Genomic DNA, 8,534 nt, shown 5'->3' on the forward strand with positions numbered 1-8,534 from the left:
ACATTTTAGTGAATTGTAGACCAATGCTCCTAGTTTTAAATTGTGGATAAGCATATGTACAAAATCGCCAATTGATGTGCTCCCCTTTTCCTGCTGTTAACACAAACCAAGCACGTCCTCTATCTCTTTGAAATTAAATAAGATACTACACAGAAACACATTGTTGTTAAGTGTATTGTTTCTAGGTTAGTACACCTCTCTGATTGTCAAGGACTTGAACCTGCTCTGGATGATTTGTATTTATAAGTAACTTGTCTTTTACAGTATTATTTAGAGTTTTTCACCAAGTACTTTAGTGCTGCCTAAAAATGCTCCAAGTCCTCCAGTAGATATTGTGAGAGAAACAAATAAAAGATCTTACAAGTATAAAGTGTTAAAGTGTCTATAAAGTGAGTGTTGATTCTTCCAATATTACCGTACTAGCTGTTCCAAATTAAATGTTGCAGTATAACAACAGGCGTTGTTCCGGTAGCACTATTGGAGGCATGACACTTGATCCAAAACCTTTTCCTCCTGGCCTCCCCCACCTATTTTCTTATATTCCTGGCAGCTTTTGAAACATGATAGCAGTAGGACCTTTCCAGAGAAGAAAAGCTTCTTGTACACAGGAGGCACGATCATGGAGAGAAACCATCCTGAAAAGAAAAAATAATTAATTAATTAAAAAAAATAAAATAAATAAAATAATAATAATAATAATAATAATAATAATAATAATAATAAACTATATATATATATATATATATATATATATATATATATATATATATATATATATATTAGGGGTGCAACGATACTCGTATCGATATTGAACCGTTCGATACAGTGCTTTCGGTTCGGTACGCATATGTATCGAACAATACAAAATTTTAAATTTATTTTATCAACTTTCCTTCTGACGGTGCTGTCTGTGTTGAGCGCTCAGTGGATCTGCGCTCGACAGTGCAGCCTAGGCGGAGTAGTCGAACGCAGATTCACTGAGCACAGCGCAAGCTAGCAGACAGAAGTTAAGCTCTCCTTGCAACATGGCAAATTGAACCTCCCCCACCCTCATTCAGATCTGGCGTTTGGAACTATTTTGGTTTTCATGTGAAGTATGACCCTGAAGGTAAGCACATCATGGACTAAAGTAAAACAGTATGTTGGATGTGCCAGCAATGCTCAATTACATGGGTGGGAACTAGTGTGTTAGCGCAGTTAGCTCTTTAACGTGTTGGCCGTCCAGCCCCACGCACGGGGCGATCCGCGGTAGCTCGTTAACGGAGATTTGCCGTGTTGTGGCGTTAACGTCATTTCAATGAGATTTACGCTGACAGCACTAGTGGGAACACAACGAATATGACTGCACATTTATGCTGACATCATCCTAGTGCAAAGACAAGTGGAAGCAGAGAAAAACAACAAGCAGGCATGCTACAAACTTTACCCGAGTCATTTAGAGAGCCGTTAGCACACGATTCTCCTTATGGGGACCTGATATGTTTAATATGCTGCTGAGAATATAGCCCAGAAGAAGCGTATAGTATAGCTTTTATTTTGGAAAGAGCCATTTCTCTGTAATAAACTCTCTTTTCCAAAGATGAGTGATTCCTCAATCAGATACAGGGCTCGCAAAATCGCTAGCGATTTTTCCAGTCTGGCTACCAAAATCTCTCTGCCCTGACCGTCGGCCTATCGTAGGAAGGAAAAATATATGTCAATGCTTTTGCATTCTTTCAGAAATGTAGCTGGGAAATTGTGTCATTGGCATCGGTGAGCCACTGTCAATATGTGACATATTGAAATCGCGTTTGAATTTGCGCTTGTTTTTTGCTTTCACTTTGCAATCGCGTGAACTGTGTATAGAGAGCGACAGCACTGATTGGTGAGTGATGATAATTTGCCCACCAATTCCTCTGACATCGTCTTATCAATCATTAGCTTACTATGCAAACGTGACAAGTGAAATCTCCCGCAGCAAGCTTAAACATGTGAGAGGTTGATCGCGCAGAGAATCGCTGAGCGTTATGTGAGTGCATGTGTAAAAGCAGCAGGATATATATTTTAGTTCTGCTGAGCCAAATAAGACAGGTCAGGGTGAAGAAGTGACAGCCAAAGAAAAGCTTACCACAAAACGGAAAAGTTATGACAAATCAGACTATAAGGCAAAAAGAAAGTGCAGCTTTATGGTTTCATGGACAAAAGAATTTCTGTGGCTGCAATATGACGAGCTAAATAACCAGGGCTGCACATAAGTGGTCCGCAGGTGCGCATTCGCTGTCAAAATAAAAGACGTGCACAAGATAAGAAGTTGCAACGCGTGTTTGCGTACATAAGATTTTCTGGAGGAGGACAGACATTTGTTTAGAACTCTTAAAGATGTCGAAGAAGCTCCTTTAAGCAATTACTGTGATGTACCTCTGCCTCCAAAGGAATGTCAGAAGGAGTCCGAACCACAAAAGAAGCGCGTATTCTCGGAAAAGTGGTTGCAGGAGGTGAGCTGGCTTCAAACAAATGATGAACACACAGAGATATGGTGCAGAATGTGCCGTGAAAATTTAATAAATGACAAATTAAAAAGGCATGAACTTTTTTTTTTTGTATCGAAAAAATATCGAACCGTGACATCAAAGTATCGAACTGAACCGAACCGTGAATTTTGTGTATCGTTGCACCCCTAATATATATATGTATATATATATATATATATATATATATACATACTGCCAGCTCACTCTCTTTTGTCAACTGCCTCCAGTCTTTAAGTACCACCACAGTGTGTCCCTCTTGTCCTGGAAAACATAAAACCACACAATGATCCCTTGTCCTGTCTGTCACGTCTTGCTGACAAATAGTAGCACATAACACTGTCACCAGCATAGAGGGAGAATTCATTATTTTATTTGCAGGGTGGCACGTTTCCCCCTTTAGTCATCGTTTTCAGGAACATCAGTGGAACAGAAGTCAGATAATAGCCCCACTTTGGACCACTCTACCTCAGTCCTCATGGGATCTGAGCTGGACACCTGATTACTGCTACCAGGTCTCTAAAGGTCCATTTCTTTTACTCAGTTGACCAGTCCAATTACTTACTACACAGCAAAAATGTCCTGAAGAGTCCTGAGTCATGAAAGAAGAATGTGTATATGTACACGCCATTGCATAATGAACGCTACATTATTATAGAGGCCAGTGATGATCTTAACAATCCATATCTGCTCTAAAAACTACGGAACAAATAACACTGAAGTCGTGTGTATTGTTAGGTTGCTTGTTACAGAGAAAAGCAACATTGTTTTTTTATGTCATCTTTTAAAATGTGTTTTTTTATACCACACTGCACTGTAGTGCTAATAACGGCCAAACAAATCCGAAAGAAGAAACCAATAAATATCCTAAAAATGGAGAACTGATTAATATGAATGTTTAACATGCCACAGCAAACGCTTACAACCTCAATTTGTTAAGCAACCAGAAATGTTCATTAGGCTTTAGTATTGGGTGAACTGCCTATTTAGATGTGTCGCTGTTAATTCTGTGTGCTAACAAAAAAAACTGAAAAATGACTAAGTTTCAGTGTGGAAGAACACAATAACAGAATAATCATTTCCAAGGAATCAATTCCTAAGACATGTTGAGGATTTGCTGTGTTAAAGGTACAGGGTTTTTTATATTTATTTAATAGAAATAGAATATTGCACTCATAAACATGCATTCCCAATAGTCCAATTACTTTGAATTTTATAGTCTTCTTGCCTATCGATGCTGCCTATTGGTACCATTTGCACTCGGCTAAATCAGCTTTTAGTTCATGTGTCAGAGGAAGAAAATAGTGGCGAAAGTATGAACATTACTTTTATTTTTATTGCAGAAAAGGACAAGAGCACGATGGTAAAGTGGATCCAGGACAGAAAAAACTACTACTGCTAATGTAAAGTGGATTACCAGGTGTTACTCTAAAGAGGGAAACCCTCCAAAAAACAGACGGAGCAGTGGAGCAGCCAAGGGAATAGAACGATATAAAACTGTATGACTAAAATATAATTTATTATACAGAAAAGGTTTAAAAAAAAATAAAACAACCCTGGCCACAGAGAATACACAGTAAAAACCAATACAACATAAACACACTAAAAGTCCAGTGGCGTCAGCCATGGCGTTTAAGTCCAGCAAAATCGGAGCGGGCAAGGAAAGCCCGGCGGCGTCCCCGGCCGTCCTGTCAGTCTCTCTGCTGTGGAGTGCTGGAAAAGAGAGGGGCAGCGATAGTCACTGTTCTTTCCAGTGGATATTGCAGCACGATATGTCACGGGACTTACCCCAGATGGGCAGAGCTCCTAACTCTGCCCGCCGCTTTTCTGTGTCACGTCAGCACTGTGGTCTCGCTGTAGGAGATAGGGCGCTGTCCCACTGCCAACTAATCCCCCACCGTAGCATCGTCTGGCATCAAGCTACTTCAGCAGCAGCACAGCTGCCTCTCCGCTCACTGGCCTTCATATGCCGTCGCCACGTACTGCTGCACCAAACCGCACCAACGCCGCCGCCACCATTTGTGGCCGCCGCCGCCTGGCACCATCTACTCCGCCAACTCTGCTGCTCCCTTCTCCTGACCTGCCAGGCCCTCTTATTGGGTCTCTGTGACCTCGCAGGTGTGCCAAAATAGTAATCAGGGAGGGGCGGAGTCTCTCCAGGACAAGTCAACAATAAATACAATAAAAGCATGAAAAGCCTAGTTAACTTGTTCATTTCCACCCCGTGACACTAACACAATTGACAGCATGCTAATGCTAAGCTAGCCAAGAACCCAGAGTGAAAGCTGATTGAATGTCTCCCTGACCCAGCAGCCAGACCCTGAACGTCAACCATGATCGTGCCTCCTGTGTACAAGAAGCTTTTCTTCTCTGGAAAGGTCCTACTGCTATCATGTTTCAAAAGCTGCCACAAACAAATGAGCAGAACGGCTGCAGCCTCCATTTCTACCTGTTCACGTTTCTGCAGTAGAATCGCTGTGAGAATCACTTTGAAGTGTGCTGCTGGCTTTGTGTTTATACCTAAATACTAAGAGAAAGATCACATGTGTGCCCTCATTAGGATAGGGACTTGTTCTGGTATGTGGGGATGTAGCCTCAGGTTTATATTATTTTTGAATAACAACCCCAACACTGATCACAAATAAGAGGGGAAATATCTCCAACATGCACAAATATTTGACCGACAGCATGAACTTAATTTGCACAAATATAATTGTAATGTCTGCTTGGCATTAAAGCCATGCAGTTAGTAGGGTTAGGTTAATTGGAAACTCCAAATTGCCCATAGGTGTGAATGCGTGAGTGAATGTGAGTGCGAATGGTTCAGTGTCAGTAAAAGCATGAGACAATTAACACTAAACAATAAGAAAACAGGGCAGGAAACAATAGGTGACAACACAACAAGCCATATAACAGCTAACTAGCTAGAATCAAAAGCCAAAGTAAAAAGACAGGTTTTAAGATGTGACTTAAAAGACTGGATAGACTCAAGTCAAGTCTAGTAAAGCTAAAACCACAGAATCACCAGAGTCAGCGGTTAAAAGATGATCATTAAAAAGTCTAAGTAAGGCTGTCTCTGTGCTGTGGCGAGTTTTAAAACCAGACTGAAATTTGTCATTAATACCATTTGCATCTAAAAAGGTCTGAAGTTGTTTTAGAACTACCTTTTCCAATATTTTGGATATAAAAGCGAGTTTGGAGATCGGCCTGTAGTTAAACTAACACTTTTTAAATGTCTATTATTTTTTTGATGTTGTGCATGGTCTTCATTCTCTTGCGCTTGGACACACACTGACATCTGAACAAGCAGTGAGGGGCCTGCGGGCAGAATGGTCTTAGGGTTGTTGCTCATCACTGAATGTGCAAAGTGACACACAGGAACAGGAACATGAGAGACCCACTTCTGCGACTCAATTATATAATGGATGCATTAAGGTTGACTTCATTTTAAAGCTTCCATTATTCCTTGCATTTTGAGCGAGTAGTTCCATGTAGCGTCAACAGAGAATACAGCATGTCAGCTATGGTGTGCTATACCCTGTAGAATCCTAGCTGCATTGATCTGCTGCTGTAACAAACAGTGAAAACCTCCATAAACCCACAGGGAGTCCGACTTCACCAACTACACGTACCCCGCCCGATAGCATGTGTTGTCATTGTGTCAAAATGAATCCAGGCTTTCCTGAAGATGGGTGAGTCATAGAAGCGTAGGAAAGCACTGACAAGCTTTGATGGCCCCCTGAATCTTTAGATCAGAGTTCATTGCTATTTATATGCCGAGAACGAGCTCAGCTCTCCATCCTCAAAGGTCAGTTTCATTATTCTAATAATTCTGTCGTGAGAGCAGAGTGGGCCAAGTTTTTCAGACACGCAGATTTCTGCTTTTATTGCTGGGTATAAGTAAGCAGTGAGAGTGGTTTTACATGTAAACAGTTTAATTAAACCACATTCATCAGCAGTCTAATAATTTGCTGTGCAACTGGTGTTGAGAAAACCATCCAGGTTAAAGCTAACCTGGTAAGTTACTGTGCAACAATCTTATTTGCTGTTTTGAGTGAAAAATCCACATTTGGAGGTTGGAGGTGTCAGTGGTGGAATGAGTCATTTCTCTGCTCACTCTAGAGACCTGAATTCAAGTCATACATATTCACTGATTTTTATGCTTGGTTTGCATTACATTGAACATGTTACTATAATGATCATAAGGGATGTATGCATATATAGGTTGAAATAAACTAATATTTACTAATATTTACTATCCAACAATTCATCTACCTAATTAACATCATTAACATTATAACCGGTATAAAAAAAATGGTTATTTCTATTAAATCTGTTGTTTTTTTCCCCACATTCATATCTTTCCTGACCGACTGCAGGACACTAACAGGAAGCATCTGTCATGGTTTGTGTTTCAGATTCTAATTTAGTATTCTTTGACTATTGTTATTGCTGGTTTTGGTTCTCTTCATTTCTTAAGTTCTTAGTGATCCATGTGATCAAAGTGCTTCACAGAAGCTAAAACATAAAAATCAACCAAAAGCAATTTTTAAAAGATGATTTTTTAGCTGCTTTTAAAAGTGACCACTGAGTCCACAGATCTCAGGCTCAAAGGGAGAGAGTTCCACAGTCTGGGGCCCACAGTTACAGCTGAATCAGCAGGGGTGTGACATGGGAGTACTTGGAGGACTTGGTCAGAAGCTTTGCAGCAGTGTTCTGAACAACTTGCAGATGCTCCAAAGAGGCTTTACATAAACAAGTAAACAAAGAATTACAATAATCCAGATGAGATGAAACAAATGCATGAATGACAATTTCTAATTCGGAGCGCGATACAATGGGACTCAGCTTACCAATGTCTCTCAAGTGATAAAAACAGGAGCGGACCAGAGATTTTACATGAGCATCCAAATTTAGAGCTGAGTCAATAGTAACACCAAAGTTTCTGATAGAAGGTTTCAGCAAATGTAGCAAGTGGACCCACATTTTCCATAACACTAGGTACAATTTTTTTAGGAGCACATACAAGGACTTCAGTCTTCTCCTCGTTTAGTTGAAGAAAGTTTCCAGACATCCAACCTCTAATGGAGTTTATGTACCTATGCAAAATATGTAGCTTGGAAACATCTTGGGGCTTAAAGGAGATATATAACTGACTATCATCTGTATAGCAGTGATACAAAATGACCTTAAAAGTGCTCAATAAGTGTTAAAGAGGAAGTAAATACAAAAAACAAACAAACAATAAAGGCCCCAAAACAGAACCTTGTGGCACACCATAGGCAACAAAAGTAGAAGATGAACTGTACTTAGAGGTAGTCACAGAAAAGGATCGTTCATGCAAATAAGATTCAAACCAGTCCAAAGCAGCCCCTGATATACCCACCCAGTGTCTCAGCTTATCTAGCAGAATATGATGGTCCACGGTATTAAAGGCGGAGGTCAGGTCCAACATCAACAGAACGGAGCATTCTCCTGCATCACATCTTATCAAAATGTCATTGGAGACTCTAAGAAGTGCAGTTTCAGTAGAGTGAGCTCTCCAAAATGCTGTATTCATCTAAAACAGCTATAAGCTGCTTAGCCACAACCCTTTCTGAAATCTTAGCAATGAACGGTAATTTTGAAATTGGTAGTACTGAGAAGAGAAGTGTCAAGCTTAGGTTTTTTTTTTTAACAGTGGGTGAATAACAGCATTCTTAAAATAAACAGGGACCTGACCAGAAATCAGTGAGGTTTTGATAATTGTGAGCACACAATGACTGATAGACTGAAAGACATTTTTAAACAAAGATCCAGGTAAAATATCAAGAGAGCAGGAGGACGCTTTCATTGAATTAACTAACTTGATCAGCTCTGGCAAGGACACAGGTAAAAATCTTTCTAAAATTACAGGCCTAGCTTGAGTTGGAGCTGACAACAGACACACAGAAAGAGAGATATTGTTCCTCTCATTACTGACTTTTTCAACGAAGAAAGAAATTTTTCACAATCTTCATTTGATGAAATTGGGACAGCATGTGGAGC

The 8,534-nt window shown here is 40.1% G+C and overlaps 1 long non-coding RNA gene across 1 annotated transcript; it reads right to left on the reverse strand.

Annotated features, from left to right (window-relative positions):
- Positions 1–355: 355 nt before the first annotated feature.
- On the reverse strand, positions 356–4,924 carry LOC146498955 (uncharacterized). Its single transcript, XR_014870279.1, has 2 exons — positions 2,704–4,924; positions 356–635 (listed from the first exon to the last, which is right to left on the reverse strand). It is a non-coding gene; the product is annotated as an uncharacterized LOC146498955 (long non-coding RNA).
- Positions 4,925–8,534: the final 3,610 nt, after the last annotated feature.

Source organism: Neolamprologus multifasciatus, chromosome 17, assembly GCF_963576455.1.
Source record: "Neolamprologus multifasciatus chromosome 17, fNeoMul1.2, whole genome shotgun sequence".
Classification (NCBI taxonomy): Eukaryota; Metazoa; Chordata; class Actinopteri; order Cichliformes; family Cichlidae; genus Neolamprologus; species Neolamprologus multifasciatus.